We start from the raw sequence: 20,343 nt of genomic DNA on the forward strand, positions 1-20,343 counted from the left end.
TAAAGTTAATAGATTTATCCATCATGCCAATATTAGTTATGTATATCATAAAAGGTTAAAAAGACACATAACCCATAATTCAGGAAGAAGGAAAATTGATTCAGGAGCAACCGGAGAACATGACACCTCAACAATATTAATAATTTAAAGTCGGCCCATAGACTAAAAGCAAAAAAATTAAAAGCAAAAGCGTGAAAAAAGATCCCTACCCCCTCCCCCCACCCTTTGAAAGAAAGCCAAGCGGCAGGCGCATAATCTAATACTAACATTACCCCCATTTCAAGATGGCAGCTCCATAAAAAGATTTTAAAAAACTATGTAACACCCAGATTTAAATATAGGGTTGCAAAAAAATATATATATCAATCAGAATGAAAAAACTAATATAATAAAACAAACAATTATTAATAAAAAAAGTATAAACATTAAAATTTGAAAGTGTAATATACCTTTAAAAAAATTCCATATTCAAATACAAGAAAGATGACGTTTCAAAAGCAAAGGCTTATGGGAAGAAGAAACGAGATTTTGAAAAAGCCATATTACAAAATACAAATGTAAGTTCAGCAATCTATTAAAAAAAATTTAATAAGAAAAAGTTATCAAAATAGGATTTAAAAAAAAGATTATTATAGACACTACAATATATAAAAAAAAGGACCAAAAAATCCAAAACATTCGTCCCATTTCGAAGTACAGGCAAACAAATAAATGCTTACAGAAAGCAAAGTCTTATGGGAAGAAGAAACGACATCTTGAAAAAAAGTAAATCATTATTACAAAGTATAAACGTGTATATCCGAAACAGAAAAATGAATAAAAAGTAATATTATAAAAATTGAAAAGAGCATCTATAGATAGTGATGATGGTAAAAAAAAAAGAACCAGAGCCGTAGATCAGGATAAAAAGTTATGACCCAGCTTCATAGGTTAAAACTTAAAATGAAATGGCATCCTCTCTCCGAAAAATCTTCAACATAACACATAGTTCAAGTTGCACTAGAAGATCGATATTCTTCAACAAATTTCTTCGCTTCTTCCGGAGTGTTAAAAAATTGCTGACTGTTGTCGTTCAGCGTAATTCTAAGCTTCGCTGGATACATTAAAGCTTGTTTAAGTCCAATCGAGTGAATCTCTGCCTTCACTGGTTTAAAAGCGATTCTCGCTCTCATTACTTTGAACGAATAATCTTCAACAATACGAAATGTGTTGGTGTTGTAAGAAATCATACCTTTTTTACGAGCTAATCGAATTAAAAGCTCTTTCTCCCGAGGATAATGAAGGCGAACAATCACCGCTCGTGGTTTACCAGACACAGCCGAAAATCTCGCAACTCTGTGAGCGCGGTCGATAACAGGTTTAGCTTGCAAAACTTCACCACTGAAAATTTCCCACAGTAATTTAGAGAAAAATTCAGTTAAATCACCGGACTCAACTTTTTCGGGAAACCCGATGATCCGCAAGTTCTGTCTGCGAGATCGGTTTTCGAGATCAGTAATTTTAAACTTATACTGATCTACTGTTTTAACAGTTGATTGTATCTTCTTGTCCAGCGCTTCAATTGTACGTACTTTTTCAAATTAATTTTTCAAGAGTCGTGAACTTATCTTCATGCCGCTGAATATCCGATGCCTGCGATTGAAGCTTATTATCAAGCGATCTAACAACTCCTTCAAGTTCAGACATTTTCGTGGTAAGCTTGTTTTCCAAACTTGCCAGTTTACTTTCCAAACTTGTTGCTTTACTTTCCATTTTACTTTTCAGCTTGCTTTCCAAACTTGCAAGTTTAGCATCCAGAAGATTAGAAATTGCGTCGATAGATAAAGGCTCCTTAGACGATTTCTTGCTTGTAGCCATTTTAAGTTTGACAAAATTAGATCAAATATAATTTTAGGAAAAAAAAGTTAATCGAAAGTATCAACTCATGATTAAATTCGAAAAGATTTAATTAAAGGGTGATTATAATTGAAAAAATAAAGAGCACCTAAAAGGCAGATGTTTACGTCGCCATCTTGAAACTCCACCAAGATTCTATTTCAATTAGAAACCATATTAGTCCTTTGTCAATATAAGAAGACCCATTGATTATCTTTCAGCAATTTATGGCATGCAGAAAGGGAGGTTCAAGGGCAAAACATTCTAAATATTATAAATTTGAAGTGTAATACCATGCTAGCGACAATTTAATGTCATATTTCAGTTTTATCAAACAGCATACAAGAATTGGGAGTATACCACAAACAGCTGACAAGATTATTTAAATTCTGAGTTCAAAGTTATTACCTGATGGCTGAATTAAATCATGATAAACAGTAATATCATGAGGTTCATCAAGATTGGAGGCCAAAGGTACTACATCAGCTCCTGTGAACTTGTTGGCACTATAGATTTTTTCATTCTCGTTATCAATCCAAAAGACATGATCCTGAAAACAAATCCCATGTGGAATCAAACCACATTTGAGTGACCACCACTAAAGCAATAAAAATTACAGCAATACATACTCTGTCAATATTCCTTAGACATCAGAATTAAAACAGAATATTTTTATATGAAGTACTTGCAACTTTCTCATCTACAGTCAAACTCCAAGAATATCCAACAGCCCCTTACATATTTACTAGGTATATTTCAGTTCTCCAGTGATATTTTCAAACATTCCATGCATCTCCAAGTAATACACTTAATGGCCCACGGCTTTGAAATACTGCCACTTCCACTGTCACATTGAAAGATTGAGATCCAGCATTAGCATCATCACATCTTGGTTTTGGGTCTAAACATAGAAGAATGACAAAATTGCACACCAGCTTACCTTTGACTAAGAATTATTCTTGACTCTTTGTGAGACTCCAAACATCAACTTTATGTGTTTTACAGGCTCTGGTTTCAGAGATAGCCAGATCATGCTGGATTTAGTTTGGTGATGGACTTAACAATAAAGTCACTGCACCAACACAGCTGCCAATCAAAAATCACTATTGCCTCAGAGCCGAGGCAAAAGCTTTTATGCATAGTTCTCCACTGCCATAACTGAAATGGGCCAGAAACGTTAACTAATCCAGTTTACACAAATGATGAAGCCCAACATGAATATACTGGAGGCAGTGCCTGGGCCAGAACAGCAGACAGTTTCATATGGAACTGCCAGTTCTGTCCTATGTAATTATATTCTGCAGGAGTGCTCATATTCATAAGTCAATGATATGTAGATCAATAATGGTAACCAATTTAGTTACAGCCCAAGATCACAGTACACTCTGTAACAAAAGCACTGTCGCTATCTTACCTCAAACACAAATATAGCAAGTGGATGGCCAAGGAATTCTTCAGATTGCAATACATTTCTTCTATCCTGACCATTCAGATCCACGCTCGATAACATGTGCAATTTCGAATTAACCCAATAGAGGCGCCTTTTCACGAAGTCTAAGGAAGAATTAGGTGATGTATGAGGTTTTATTCACTTCACAGAATGAAAGTTCAGTTATCCACTTACCCAGTGCAACACCATTTGGCCACTGAATCTCTCTGGTAACCAACAGCTGGCGGGCAGCACCATTCATTCCTGCTTTCTCAATCTTTGCTGGCTCGCCCCAGTCTGACCAGAATATAAACCTTTCAATCCAAAGCAAGAACCAGCTTTTAATTAACAAAGTCTGCTTGGCTGCAGAGACTGTTCTTATGCTGTTACACAGCCACTACATTATAGTAAGAAAATAATCTAACACGCACTTCTAGTTGGTCAAGTTATCCATGCACGAAACATGCTCTCATCTTCATTAAATTCATAAAGCAAGAGCCTATATACAAACCAACGTGTTTCTATCCCCAAAAATATCTCAGACTGAAGCAATTCTACATCAGTCAGAAGCCTCCAAATTTGTTTTATGATATTTTCTGAATATAAGTTTAGTTATCCACCTACCCAATGCTACTCCATTTATCAACTAACTCTCTGGTAACCAACAGCTGGCTACCAAATCTGCTTGCACCCATTTAAAACGTGCAGTTCAGGATTCTGACAAAAGTTATTAGTACTGCTATCATTTTAACTACAAGTTATTTAACTACCCTGCATGTTTACTTTCCAACTGATCCTAAACACATTGTATTGGTATGTGGATAATCATTGAAAATTACCTAGACAGTGGATCAACAACTATGGATGCTGGTTCCTTCAGATTAGTTTGAAAAAGAATCTTCCTTTTTTTCCCCATCAAAGTTAGCCACGGAGAGTGTTTTAGTGCCTGCATCTGTCCAATAAATGTTCTTGTAGATCCAGTCAATAGCAATTCCCACAGGGATTTTTACATCCTTAATAGCTCTGGAGATGGTCTTTTTACCATCGTGCTCATCCAATTATTTACTGCAAAAAGAAAAGTGGTTACAGTAATATACTTTAGAAGTATTCAAAATACATAAGCAGTTAAAACCAGCTAGCTGTTGCATTAATAGTCAAGTTGGAAGCAATAATTATGTTGTAGAAAGCAAGTATAAAATAGGCTGCTAGTTGAAAATGGAGGGGGAAAAGTTCTTCCATTGATAAATAAGGATTTATCCGAGGACAGACTTGTCCTATTTATGTTCATCCATCAGCATCATAGGACTTTCATGAAGTAAACAGCTGGGTCTGAAAACTGTTAACTAGATTAATTAGATGCATGGCTGAGGAATCAACTGCACATAGAAAGGGCAGTTGCAAAGCAAGTGATAGGCGTCAATTTGCACAGGCACAATTCTTTTTTAGAGACATGACTGTAACTCGCTCTTCAGCCCAAAGAGCCCCATTGTCCAATTACACCCATCAGACCAACCAACCTACTAACCTGTATGTCTGTGGAATGTGAGAAGAAACCCATGTGGTCACATCAGTAACAAAGAGACTCCTTACAGTCGCAGAATTGAACCCAAACGCATGTGTTGTGACGACACACTATCCATTATGTTAGCCCTTATAGAGGGGTGGAGAAGGAAAAAGACTGGGGAGGTTGCAAACTATCTATGAAGAACACAGATCACTGTACAGGTAGTCCCCGAGTTACAAATGTCCGACTTATGAACAACTCGTACCTACGAACCGAGGAAGGAGAACACCGTCCTCCATTTTAAGTCATTGCCGTTGATACTGTGTTGAGTGTGTAACTTTGTATTTGGCTTAAATTTTTCTTAGCAAGATTCATTCTGACCCTGCCTCCTCCTCCTTTCCAGTTGGCTGGTGGCGCAGTAAGATCAGCGCCAGGCTCGAGAATGGAGGTTTTCGAGTTCCATCCAGCGACAGATCACTTCCAAGCGCGCTCTCCATCTGTGCTGGGTTGATGTCAAGCTCGCAACTCAATCTCATAAAAAAAACACTGCCACCTCCAGTTTACATTCCCATGCGGAATATTGGGGAGGATGAAATACCCAAACCCAGCACAACCCCCACTTGTCCCATTTAATCTGTCTCAGTGCGGTGGACTTTAGGACCTGACGGAGCTCAGGAGCCGGTGAAGCTCGAGACCCACTGCCCGCAGTATTTCTGTTCCATTGACGAGAAGTGATCACAATTGAAAATAAAGTGGAAATAATAAAGCATTGGAAAGAGGTGAAACAACATTGATCATTGGAAAAGTGTTAGGCTACATTCAGTCAACGATCGGAACAACTTTAAAGAATAAAGTGAGAATAATGGAGCATAGAACCATAGAACATTACAGCACAGAAACAGGCCTTTTGGCCCTTCTTGGCTGTGCTGAACCATTTCTCTGCCTAGTCCCACTGACCTGCACCTGGACCATATCCCTCCAAACCCCTCTCATCCATATACCTGTCCAAGTTTTTCTTAAATGTCAATAGTGAGCCCGCATTCACCACTTCATCTGGCAGCTCATTCCACACTCCCACCACTCTCTGTGTGAAGAAGCCTCCCCTAATGTTCCCTTTAAACTTTTCCCCCTTCACCCTTAACCCATGTCCTCTTTTTTTTTCTCCTCTAGCGTCAGTGGAAAAAGCCTGCTTACATTCACTCTATCTATAACCATCATAATTTTATATACCTCTAAAAAAATCTCCCCTCATTCTTCGACACACCAGGGAATAAAGTCCTAACCTATTCAACCTTTCTCTGTAACTCAGTTTCTCAAGTCCCGGCAACATCCTTGTAAACCTTCTCTGCACTCTTTCAACCTTATTAATATCCTTCCTGTAACTCAGTGACCAAAACAGCACATGATACTCCAAATTCAGTCTCACCAATGCCTTATACAACCTAATCATAACATTCCAACTCTTATACTCAATACTTTGATTTATATAGGCCAATGTACCAAAAGCTTTCTTTACTACCCTATCTACTTGTGATTCCACTTTTAGGGAATTTTGTATCTGTATTCCCAGATTCCTCTGTACTTCTGCATTCCTCAGTGCCCTACCATTTACCTTGTATGTTCTACCTTGGTTTTTCCTTCCAAAGTGCAATAACTCACACTTGTCTGTATTAAACTCCACCTCCATTTTTCAGCCCATTTTTCCAGCTGGTCCAGATCCCTGTGCAAGCTTTGAAAACCTTCCTCATGGTCCACTACATTTCCATTCTTTGTATCATCAGAAAATTTGCTGATCCAATTTACCACATTATCATCCAGATCATTGATAAAGGTGACAAATAACAATGGACACAGTACTGATCCCTGTGGCACACCACTAGTCACAGGCCTCCACTCAGAGAAGAAATCCTCCACTACCACTCTCTGACTTCTCCCATTGAGCCAATGTCTAACCAAATTTACTACCTCACCATGTATACCTAGTGATGGAATCTTCCTAACTAACCTCCCAGGCGGGACCATGTCAAAAGCCTTACTGAAGTTCATGTAGACAACATCCACTGCCTTCCCTTCATCCACTTTACTTGTAACCTCCTTAAAAAACTCTAATAGATTTGTTAAACATGACCTACCACACACAAAGCCATGTTGACTCTCCCTGATAAATCCCTGGCTATCTAAATACTTGTAGATCCTATCTCTTAGTACTCCTTCCAATAATTTACCTACTACCGACGTCAAACTTACCGGCCTATAATTTCCTGGATTACTTTTAGAGCATTTTTTAAACAACAGAACAACTTGAGCTATCCTCCAATCCTCCAGCAGCTCACCCGTAGATACTGACATTGTAAATATATCTGCCAGGGCCCTTGCAATTTCAACACTAGTCTCCTTCAAGGTCCGAGGGAATACCCTGTCAGTTCCTGGGGATTTATCTACTCTGATTTTCCTCAAGATAGCAAGTACCTCCTCCCCTTCAATCTGTGTAGGTTCCATGACCTTACTACTTGTTTGCCTTATTTCCATTGACTCCATGCCAGTTTCCTTAGTAAATACAGATGCAAAAAAATCATTTAAGATCTCCCCCATTTCTTTTGGTTCCATACATAGCCGACCTCTCTGATCTTCAAGAGGGCCAATTTTATCCCTCACTGTCCTTTTGCTCTTAATATACCCGTAGAACCTCTTTGGATTATCCTTCACCTTGACTGCCAAAGCTACCTCATGTCTTCTTTTAGCCCTCCTGATTTCTTTCTTAAGTATTTTTTTGCACTTTTTATACACCTCAAGTACCTTATTTGCTCCCTGTTTCCTATACATGTCATACATTTCTCTCTTCTTCTTTATCAGAGTTCCAATATCCCTAGAGAACCAAGGTTCCTTATTCTTATTCACTTTGCCTTTAATCCTGACAGGAACATACAAACTCTGCACTCTCAAAATTTCTCCTTTGAAGGCCTCCCACTTACCAACGACATCTTTGCCAGAGGACAACCTGTCCCAATCCACGCTTTTTAGATCCTTTCTCATTTCTTCAAATTTGGCCTTTTTCCAGTTTAGAACCTCAACCCGAGGACCAGATTTATCTTTATCCATGATCAAGTTGAAATTAATGGTGTTATGATCACTGGAACCAAAGTGTTCCCCTACACACACTTCCATCACCTGGCCTAACTCATTTCCTAATAGGAGATCTAATGTTGTATCCTCTCTACTCGGTACCTCTATATATTGATTTAGAAAACTTTCCTGGACACATTTTACAAACTCTAACCTATCTAGACCTTTAACATTATGGGAGTCCCAATCAATATGTGGAAAATTAAAATCCTCTACTATCACAACTTTGTTTCCTGCAGTTGTCTGCTATCTCTCTGCAGATTTGCTCCTCCAATTCTCGCTGATTATTGGGTGGTCCATAATACAACCCCATTAATGTGGTCATACCTTTCCAGTTTCTCAGCTCCACCTATGTGGCCTCAGTAGACAAGCCCTCTAATCTGTCCTGCCTGAGCACTGCTGTAACATTTTCCCTGACTAGCAATGCCAACCCCCCCACCCTTCATCCCTCTGCCTCTATCATGACTGAAACATCAGAACCTTGGAACATTAAGCTGCCAGTCCTGCCCCTCCTGTAGCCAAGTTTCACTAATGGCTACAATGTCATAATTCCATGTGTCAATCCATGCCCTCAGCTCATCAGCCTTCCCCACAATACTCCTCAAATTGAAATAGACACACCTCAGAAGATTATTACCAACACACACAACCCTTCTATTTGTGACTTTGCATGAACCTTTAACATCATTTATTTTCACCCCTGCTCAACTATCTACTCTGGCACTCTGGTTCCCATCCCCCTGCAAATTTAGTTTAAAACCCTCCCCCCCCCCCCCCCCACCAATAGCACTAACAAACCTCCCTGCAAGGAACACAAAAATACAACTGCAGATGCTGTGGATCAAAAGAATCCCCTATCTCTATTACTGGGCTTCCGCCTCTCTTCCCCCCCTCCCCATTCCTGATGAAGGGTCTCAGCCCGAAACGTTGGCTGCTTTTTTCTCACGGATGCTGCCTGACCTGCTGAGTTCTTCCAGTGTTGTGTACGTACTCCCTGCAAGGATATTGGTCCCCTGTAGATCAGGTGTAACCTGTCTCTTGTACAGGTCCCACCTGCCCCAGAAGAGGTCCCAGTGATCCTGAACTCTGAAACCCTGCTCCCTACATCAGTTCCTCAGCCATGTGTTCATCCTCCAGAGCGTCCTATTCTTACCCTCACTGGAATGTGGCACAGGGAGCAAGCCTGGGATTACCACCCTTGAGGTCCAGCTTTTTAACTTCCTACCAAGCTCTCTATACTCAGTCTTCAGGACCTCCTCACTCTTCCTTCCTACGTCATTGGTACTGGTGTGTACCATGACATCTGGCTGCTCACCCTCCCATTTCAGAATGCTGTGCACGTGGTCAGAGACATCCCTGACCCTGGGAGGCAACAAACCATCTGGGAGTCTCTGTCGTGACCACAGAACCTCCTGTTTGTACCTCTAACTATTGAGTCCCTTATCACTACCACTCTCCTCTTCTTCATGAGCATGTGAAAGGCCCTGCCCCGATGAAAGCTACAATTATTACTAAGCAACGCAGTGGTTTAATTATTGGAATGCATATTTTTTTATGTGTTTTATATGCATAGAAAGGTAAAATATATACTACATACTAAGACAAATGTTTGACTAAGTGATGCTAAACAATACCGGACGGATGTACTTGTTCCGACTTGCGTACAAATCTGACTTAAAGACAGACTCAAGAACGGAACCTGATCGTAACCCAGGGACTGCCTATATACATTTAGGGGACAAAACCAGGTTACAATTTTCCAAAACGAGTTTATTGAGAATTGGAATATTGGGTACAGTTTTGGTACCCTGTCATAGGAAAGATGTCATTAAGCTGGAAAGAGTGCACTGGTTTATGAGAATATTCCTGGCATTCAATGGGCTGAATTATAGGAAAAGTTTGGGCAGGCTGGGGATTTACTACATTGAGCATAACAGAATGACTTTCAGTCTTGTCGATGAATACAAAATTATGAGGGGCACAGATAAGGAGAATGACCCCTACAGAGAAAGGGAATTGAAACTAGAGGGCACATGTACAAGGTGAGGGAGAATACATAAGAAGTTCAAAGGACATTTATCATCAAAGTACATACATGTCACCATATACAACCCTGAGATTCATTTTTTGCAGGCATACTCAGTAAATCCAAGAACTACAACAGAAGCAATGACCACACCCAACAAGGTAAATGAACAACCAAAGTGGAACAGACAACAAACTGTACAAAGACAGTAGAAAAAAATAATTAGTAAATGATAAATAGTCCTTGAAAGTGAGTCCATAGGTTGTGGGAACAGCTTAGTGATGAGGCAAGTGATCCCCACTTGTCCAAGAGCCTGATGATTGAGGGGTAACAATTGTTCCTGAACAGGTGGTGAGAGTCCTGAAGCTCCTGTATCTTCTTCCTGATGCCAGCAGTGAGTGGAGAGCATGGCCTGAGTGGAGGAGGTCCCTGATAACGGATGTTGCTTTCCTGCAACAGCACTCCATGCAGGCGTGCTCAATGGAGTGGACGACTTTACTGGTGATGGACTAGGCCACATCCACTACTTTTTTTTTTAAGGATTTTCCATTTCAAGGCATTGGTGTTTCCATACCAGGCTGTGATCAACCAGTCAACATACTCTCCACCACACATCTGTAAATGTTGGTCAAAGTATTAGATGTCATGCTGAATCTCCGCAAACTTCCAAAGAAGAGGTGCTGCTGTGCTTTCTTCATAATTGTACTTAGGTGCCGGGCACAGGACAGATCCACTGAAATGATAACACCGAGGAATTTAAAGTTGAAAAACCTTCCATCTCAGATCCTCTGATGAGGACTGGCTCATGGACCTCTGGTTTCCTCCCCGATATCAATATTCAGCTCCTTAGTCTTGCTGCCACTGAGTGAGATGTTGTTGTGGCACCACTCAGCCAGATTTTCAATCTCCCTCCTACACGCTGATTCTCACCACCTTTGATTTGGAAAACAATAGAGATGGCATCAGAAAACCTAAATATGGCATTGGACCTCCGCAGTCATTAGTGTAAAGTAACTAAAGCAAGGGGATAAGCTGACGGAGATTGTGGAAAAGATGTTGCCAATCCCAATTGACTGGGGTCTGCGAGTGAGGAAATTGAGGATCCAGTTGCACAACGGAGTATTGAGGCCAGGGTCTTGAAGCTTATTGATTAGTTTTGAGGGGATGATAATATTGAACGCTGAGCTATAGTGAATATAGAGCATCCTGAAGCATGCATCTTTACTGCTCAGATGTTCCAATGAAGAGCCAATGGAATGGCATCTGCTGTGGACCTGTTGTAGGAAACAGGTAGGAAAACTGAAGCAGATCTCAGTTGCTTCTCAGGCAGGAGTTGATGTGTTTCATCACCAACCTCTCAAAACACTTCATCACTGTGGATGTAAGGGCTACTGGACGATACTCATTAAGGCAGGTTACAATGTTCTTCTGAGACACCAGTATGATTGAGGCCTGCTTGAAGCAGGTGGCTACCCAAGACTGCCAAAGTGAGAAATGAAAGATATTGGTGAACACTCCAGTCAGTTGATCAGTACAGGTCTTTAGTACTCAGCCAGGTACCCCATCTGGGCTGGATGCTTTCTCCCTCCTGAAGAATGCTCTCACATCAGCCTCAGAGACTGAAATCACAGTGTCATCAGGGCTGGGGGAGTTACTGAAGGTGCCTCCGTGTTTTGATGGTCAAAGCAAGCATAGGAAAGGCTTAGATGGGTATTCTGATGATCATGGACAGGTTGAGCTACAGTACAGCACAGAAACAAACCCAATGACTGCCTACAGTTATACTTCATGATTCAAACTACAAGTGTAATAGAACTGCACTCCTGCTTATCACAGGTGTTTCTTACTATTTTCTGCTCCAGAAATTTTTACCTGAATATTGCTTGATATACCAAACCAGCCCAGAAGATTTTCCGAGTTCCAATGTTAACATCAAGTGCTACAGCGTTTCTTAACTGGTCAACAACTCAAGTGTATTCCAAATGGTTCAGTCCAATTTTCCTGATGTTATGGCGGTTGACAAAAATTAAAGTAGGTTCATCTCCTGTTTTAGAAATAAACAAAAGCTACTCTCTCAGGGCTCCACAAGTTTAGATAACAGATAAAATACAGGAAGTTGCTGGTTTCTACTTTCTGAAGAGACCAATGTTCCTAATAGAATCCCTCATTCTTCCATACCCTACTCATCTTTGAGCGAGGATACAAAAGTGGGATATTAATTTTATGAAAGGCAGCACATGGCAGAAAAAGGAAGTCAATAAAATCTTTTACATAAATATATCCTTTTATGTCTGTCCAAATGGTGCATTAGATCCAGGGTATTTTGTTTGTCTGCTATAAGATACAAATTCCAAGTTTTGTTCATTGGGTATACTACTTTACAAATGATTTGGGCATCCAAGGAGACAAGACATTAACTAGACAGCTTATCTATAATAACGTTTCTAATAATGCAGAACCTGCTACCAAATCTACTAACCCATGTTAAGTGACAAGACATAATGGGATTTCATTGCCATCAAATTGTTCCTTCAGTTCAAAGGCTTCGGACTATACCCACTTAAGTTCTGATCAGACTGGAGTTGAAAATAATTCTAGCATTACTTCCTTAGAATAGAAGTGGAGAGGCCAATTTGTAGTAAGATGGCTTCAAAACTAAAAGGCTATATAATTAATGAAGTAAGTCTTTATCTAGGGAAAGACAAGGCACCACATCGAAACTATGTGGAAAGTTAGTGGATAATTTGGCATGAAGAAAATAAAAACAGCAGTTCACTGTCCCACTTGGTTAGATACTTGGCTGGAGATGTTCTGCAAAATAAGTTCAAAATAGTCATTTAAGTGGCACTTAACACGATACGTACCTTGAGCCTTGCAACTCCCACTGAGTGGATCCAGATGATATCCTTTGTGACACTCACATTTAAAGCTCCCCTTTAAGTTGACACAGATTTGACTGCAGATCTCCAGATTCTGACATTCATCAACATCTGCAGGACAGAAAAACAAATACTTCATACTTATGTTCATGCTAATTTCCAAGGAGACAGTCAACTTGACTTGCCTGCACAAGAGTTTCTGCCAAGCAGTTCAAAGCCAGGAGGACAGTCACATTCATAACCAATGGGAAGATCTCTGCAGATGTGAGAACAGCCACCATTGCTCATCAAGCATTCATTCAAATCTGTAAAGAAAAAGAGTTTAAAACTATTAAAACTTAATTAGCAAACATGAAGCAGAGAATCACACTGTGGAGACAAGGCTGATCTGGGATCATTTCCAACAGGCAGAACCATATTGGAACTAAGTGTCAGCCAAGAATTCTCTTTGCCCAGTGGTACTGAATTTTTGAAGTTCTCTACCATTGCAGTTCTGAGATATGTAAAATTGATTTTATGGATAGTGCAAATATAGGGTTAGTCCTGGACAAAATGGTCAAGAAACCAATATCAGCAATTATCCTAATAAACACTGTAGGCACAAGGGGAAATATTTAATCCTCCTCCCATTTCTTGTACTCCTAAAATTAGCATAGACATTAGCCATCTGCATTTCATTAGGGAAAACACACTTTAAATAAATTTAATATTGTGATTATTCAAATAGGATCTTGACATTCATGTTGAATTTATTGTTGACTGCAGGTACAACACTGCCTTTGTAAGCTGTTTACAATGAGAATTTATAATAAAACTGGAAAAAGACAAGATTTTAAACAGAATAACTGAGGAATAGTTCAAAAATAAATGTAACAAATCCAATTTGTTAGTAAAGCAAGCAAACTGACACACACACAATTTCACATTTAAATGAGGAATAGAGTTTCTGACTTAGGAAATGTCATGGAGACTCCATTTTGCAGCAAATGGAGTGAGACATGTTTTATTGCGGCTCCGCTTTTTTATATATTCTGCATTCCACTGACAGTCTTGTTTTAAGTCTGAAGATTTATTACTTTTGTTGAAGGATTTATGATTTAATTACGATGGCCGGAAGTTGATCTGGCATTGAATTGAGAAGCGGCAAGACCTTTCCTGAAACGGAACAAACAAAGAAATCGGAGGAACCCTGTTACTCTAGCAGAAATATGCTCCTCAATAAAAGATATGAAGTTTGAATTTGGATCGCTTAACACCAAGATTGATAAGCTGACGGATACTAATGGGAAGCTCAAAAATCCATTTTTAATGTTCAAGAATCTCTGCAGAATTTGGACTTTCAATTTCAGACGCTCAAGCAGACTACTCATCGAATTGAGAGGGAACAGGAACAATTCAGGCAAACTATTAACAAAGAACTGAAGATGTCATCTATGGAAAAGAAAATTAATCAAGTTACCTTGGAATTATCAAGAACAAAGAAAAAAATGATTGATTTAGACAGCAGAGCAAGTTGGAGTAATTTACATATATTAGGTTTGCCTGAAAATACTGAAACTGGTGACCTGTTAAAGTCCTTCTCAGATATGCTGTATTCTCTTTTTAGTGAGGTACTTGAAGCAAGCCCTGTACTCGACAGGGTCCACAGAATTCCAAGATTTTGGCGTTCACCTGAATTACATACCCGGCCAATTGTACTTTGTTTGCGTTGTTATACAACCAAAGAAGCTAGAATAAAAGGGAAAATAATCTACAAGTCAACTGAAATTCATATAGTCAAAGATTTTGCTCCTGAGATTTTTGCCAAAAGGAGGAAATATTGGGAAGTGATGAGAGAAATGTATAAAAAAAATGCCATCCATCGCTTCGCTATCCTGCACAGCTGGTAATTGTACTTCCTAATTCTCAGCCACAGAGGATTTTCTCCCCTGATGAAGGGTGGGAGTTTATTAAGAACTTCAAAGTTAAGTCGACTGTAACCTGAATAGGTAATTTTGACTTATGAGATGTTTACAGATGCTTTGAGGAAAGTCTATTCCATGCTTTATGGATGCCCATATGGGTTTTGGCTGATTTAATTCTTCTCTTTATGTGTTAATAATTACTATATATTCATAGTTGCTTTGAAGGAAACCAGTTTCATATTATAGATGTCCGCACAGAACCTGGTCTGAATTATTTTTTCTCTATCTTTTCACTTGTCTTAACATTAATATAGTTTTAGGTTTGAGATATATATATATATTTACACTTACTTTTTTGTACAACTTGCAAGTTTTTTTTTAAAAAGCAAGAACTTCAGTTGTAATATTATTTGCTTGGATTTATTCTTTTTTGAATATGTGGTTAATATACTTTAGATGAAGTTAAGATGGCCGTTGCCAGTTACGTTTTTATTATTGTTAGACATAACACTACAGCATTTGAAATTTGTTTATCTCATTTATTATGGCTAGAATCAGTGGGATAAATATTACATTTTTTTAATATTGCTGAAAAATGGAGGATGAGGTCAGGGGCCATTAGGTTTAGCATGCAACTTTCTGATTGGTTGCTTCTTTCTTTTGGGCTTCAGGGGATGGGAGAGCTATTAGAATAGGGTTTTTTTTTCAACTGAACGGTTCTAATGAGGTTACATTTTCTCTCAATTATGTCGTCACTTCTGGTCAAATCAGTACTGTTTTTTTCTTTTGGATTAGTGTGCGCATAAGCAATAGCTTTCTTTATAAAACTTTAAATTAAATCTTAAACATGGATCCTAATAAAATTAATATAATTTCTTGGAACCTGAATGGCATGAATCATCCTATTAAGCATAAAAAGATTTTTAAAAAAATTATAAACACTTAATGCGGATATTATTTTTGCGCAAGAAACTCATGTACGGAGACAGGATGAAGATTGCTTTTTCAAATTCTGGAAGGATGTATCCAGAGATACCGGCTACGTGACAGACGTACTGCCACCTGGCTGGTCGGAGGACACACCGCATGCCAATCAACACTGGTTCCTCCCAGCTAATCAATGCACACCTAAATTATTGGTCACCTTAATTGGATTATCTTGCCCAGCCCCATGCTATAAAAGGTGAGACCTGTGCCTGGCTCGCTCTCTCTTACAGACCACCTCATTGAAGTTAAGTGCATTGATTTATGTGTGGGCAGGTCTATCGTTTGTCCTGGTAAGGGAGCTGCAGCTATCCAAGGTCAAGGGGGATAGCTGTTGTAGTGCTTTTCCCTTGTTCTTTGTTTGTGTAACTGTACCTTGTCCCACACCACTTCCTGTGTATTGTAGTTGCTTGTGTTGACCTGACTTCCCCTTGTAAATAAATTCCTTATTATTAAAACTGTGTGTCCAGGCCTCTACTGTTGAGACTCAAAGAACCAGTTATTTTCCATCACAATGAAGGATTATTATTATTATATTATTTATATCACCTTATCAACAAATAATGTTAGAGGGGTATCTATTTTTGTTAACTCCTAAATCCCTTTTGTACATATTAATACTACTACTGATTCAATTGGAAGATATTTAATTGTCACTGGTTTATTATGTGGTCAAAAGGTAGCTTTGGTTTGTGTATACGCACCTAATTCAGACAGTCCTGAATTTTTTAAGAAGTTCTTTTCTGAGGTACCGAATTTGAATGAATACAAGGTGATTATGGGCGGTGATTGTAACTGGTGTCTAAACCCGGTGATTGACAGGTCATCAACCAATCTGTCGCTTCCTAATAAAGTGGCGGCCTGTATTAATTCTTCTCTACTGGAATATGGCCTGGTCGATATCTGGAGATATAAACACCCTAATGACAAAGATTTTTCTTTTTTCCTCACACATTCATCATAAATACTCAAGAATTTATTACTTTTTTTTTAGATACACAGTTGCTACACTCCGTTGTTGAGTGTGCATATGACATCATTGCGCTGTTGGATTATGCACCTGTGAAATTAACCCTGAAGCTCTCTGACAGTCTTTTGAAAGTGTCACAGTGGAGATTGAATCCTGTATTGTTACAGGATCCAACCTTTGTTAGGTTTATCAAGGAGCAAATTTCTATATTTTTCGAACTTAATACAACTGAGGAATGTCAAATTTGGTTATATGGGATACGATGAAATCGTTTATCAGGTGACAGATAATTTCATAATCAGCAGCTTTAAGAAGGAAAACCAAAGCAGAACTTGTAGTGATTACTAATAAAATTAGACAGATAAAGCATATTCAGTAAAACCTAGTGAAGATCTATATAAGGAAAGGGTTGAACTTCAAACACAATATGATTTGCTTTTGACCTTTCCCATCGAGCAGCAAATTTTTAAATCTAAAAGTCTATTTTATATACTTGGTGACAAATCAGGTAAACTGTTGGATGGTCAGTTAAAGGCAAACATGTTCAGACGGCAGATTTTGAAAATACACAGACCAGATAGAACTGAAACAATAGACCCTTATGAAATTAATAACATATTTATGGATTTCTATTCCAATCCTTATAAATCTGAATTCCCTGACAATACTATTATTATGAACAGATTTTTGCAAAAATTAAATATACCTAAAATTTTGATCCAAGTTATTGATACACTAGATGCACCTATTAAACAAGAGGAAATAGCTAAGGCTATATCCTTTATGCAACTAGGGAAAGCTCTGGGACCAGATGGATAGAGAGTGGAATTTTATAAGACTTCCAATGAAATGCTTACACATCTTTGTCAAACTTTCACTGATTCTATATCTTCTGGGAATCTTCTGAAAACTTTTTATGAGGTGTTAATTTCATTGATTCCTAAAAAAGGAAAAGATCTATCTGAATGTGCATCCTATTGACCTATCTCCTTACTGAATGTGGATTTTAAAATTCTCTCTAAGATTTTAGCCAATAGACTTGAGAATTTTTGCCTACTGTTATTTCAAATGATCAAACTGGATTTATTAAAAATAGGTATTCACATTTTTATATTTGAAGATTGTTAAATATTATTTATTCCCCCCTCAGTTAAAGAATTTGAATGTATTCTGTCTCTGGATGCAGAGAAAGCTTTTGACAGGGTGGAATGGCCTTATTTGTTCCAGGTTCTGAGGAGGTTTAATCTTGGTCCAGGATGTATTTCCTGGAACAAACTGATTTATCAAGCCCCAATGGCTGCGGTTATAACTAATAATCAAGCATTTCCTTATTTTAGACTATATAGAGGAACCCGTCAGGGTTGTCCTCTCAGTCCTTTATTACTTAATTTGGCTTTAGAACCACTTGCTATTGCTCTTAGGGACTCTAATTCTGTTCAGGGTATTAAGAGAGGGGATAAACTACATAAGGTTTTGTTATATGCGGATGATTTATTAGTTTACATTTCAGACCCTAGGAAATCTATTCCCTCTATGCTAGCCATATTTACTGAATTTAGTATTTTCTCTGGATATAAATTAAATTTTCACAAAAGTGAATTATTTCCCATTATTAATTACTCTAATTGTTATGATCAAATACACTTTAATATTGCTAAAAATTATTTTACCTATCTTGGTATTAAAATTACTAAAAATTTTAAAGACTTGTACAAGTTTAATTTCCTTCTTCTAATTGAATATACACAACAAAAGTTTTCCAGATTGTTGCCTATGATGATATCATTAATTGGTCGAATATATGCTATAAAATGGTAATTTTACAAAAAATTTTTATATATGTTTCAAGCAGTTCCATCCTTTGTTCCAAAAACGTTCTTTGACAGAATAGTTTCTATGATCCTGTCATACATTTGGAATAATAAAAGTTCTAGTGTGCCAAAATCTTTATTGTAAGAATTAAAAAAAGATGGAGGACTGGTGTTACCAAATTTTAGATTTTGTTATTGGGCAATTAATATTCATTATATCACCTTTTGGATTTACGGTATAAATAATCAGGACTGTCCTTCATGGTTAGAATTGGAGGAGAACTCCGTAAGGGTGTTTTCTTTGCCTTCTTTACTGGGGGCACCTCTTCCTTTTTTGTTCTCTGGGATAGGTAGATAAGGTCTTAGTCCTATTGTTAAACATACATTAAAATTTTGGTTTCAATTTCGCAGATTTTTTGACTGAAATAACTTTCTTCTCTCTAGTAATATCCATTTTAACTTTTTTTAAACCATTAATTCTGGATAAGGCTTTTTTAACATGGAAAACTAAGGGAATAAAAACCTTAGATTTATTTTTAGAGGATTGTTTAATGTCCTTTTCGCAGTTAGTGGATAAATATGATATATCTAATGCACTATTTTTAGATACTTACAAGTTAGGAATTTTTTTACATGATTTCTTACCGAGTTATCCATTTGTTCATTTACCAAATAAGATAGATGCTATTTTTTAGCTCAAACCATTTCAAAAAGGATTGATAGCTATTATATATAAACGCTTAATGAATTCACGTATGATACCTAATGATAAGGTTAAACCGGGCTTGGGAAATGGAACTTCAGGACTCACTTTCAGATGACCAATGGAATAAAATTTACTATTTAGTTACAATTCATCTATCTGCACCCGTCACTCCTTGATTCAGTTCAAGGTAGTGCACAGGGCACATATGTCAAAAGATAAACTAGTGCATATTTTTTCTAATATAAATCCCACTTGCGACAGATGCAACGCTGAGGTGGCTACTCTAACTCGTAATGTTTTGGTCTTGTATAAAGTTAAATAGTTTTTGGAGAGATGTTTTTAGAACGTTATCAAAAGTCATAGGCGTAGACTTACAACCTAATTCACTTACGGCAATCTTTGGGATCACTCTGAAGGAAGCAGGAAGTGTTCCTGCTTCTGCTCAACATGTGATAGCCTTTTCAACTTTATTGGCTAGGAGAGCCAATATAATTTTTTTAAATCAATAAAAAAAATTGAAAATGAAAAAAAGGAAGTGTCATTAGGTACAAATTGCAGAATGGTTGGAAAAGGAATTAGAATTTCGAGGAACACTAGAGATTGAAGGCTTCAGGGCAAGAAAATGTTGATCTTGTAAATACACATTGGTGGAATAGAGCAAGCAGCTCGAGAGCTCATCCATTTTCAAAACATGTTGACATTTATTGCAACTTCTCAAATGTAAGAGCCACCTTTACAAGCCAAAGTCACTTATTACATTTATCACGTGGTTCATCACTCCAGTCCTTGCAATCTTGTTGCTGGTTACACAGTTTGGATGCATTTATGCATTCTCCGCTTTAGCATCTGAAATTAAAAGGTCTGGAACTGGAAGGAAGAAGAGGTTTTATTTATAAATGAGTTGAAGCAAGGAATTAAAAGATAGTCAGAAAATAAATCACATACCTACTCTTGCAGTCAAATTCATCACTGCCATCCGGGCAATCCTTAAAACCATCACATTGCTTTGCTTTCAGGAATACAGCTACCGCCACATTTCAAATAATCAGGCTTACAGATCTTAAGTGCTGAAATGAAAATTAAACTTAAAGATTAGGGAGAAAACACATCTTGTCTTTAAGATGCCTTTTTT

The 20,343-nt window shown here is 37.9% G+C and overlaps 1 pseudogene; it reads right to left on the reverse strand.

Moving 5' to 3' along the window:
* The window catches only part of LOC132394161 (very low-density lipoprotein receptor-like), a 125,477-nt pseudogene that overhangs the window by 4,361 nt on the left and 100,773 nt on the right, over positions 1–20,343 (reverse strand).

This window comes from Hypanus sabinus, chromosome 5 (genome assembly GCF_030144855.1).
Source record: "Hypanus sabinus isolate sHypSab1 chromosome 5, sHypSab1.hap1, whole genome shotgun sequence".
Taxonomy (NCBI): domain Eukaryota; kingdom Metazoa; phylum Chordata; class Chondrichthyes; order Myliobatiformes; family Dasyatidae; genus Hypanus; species Hypanus sabinus.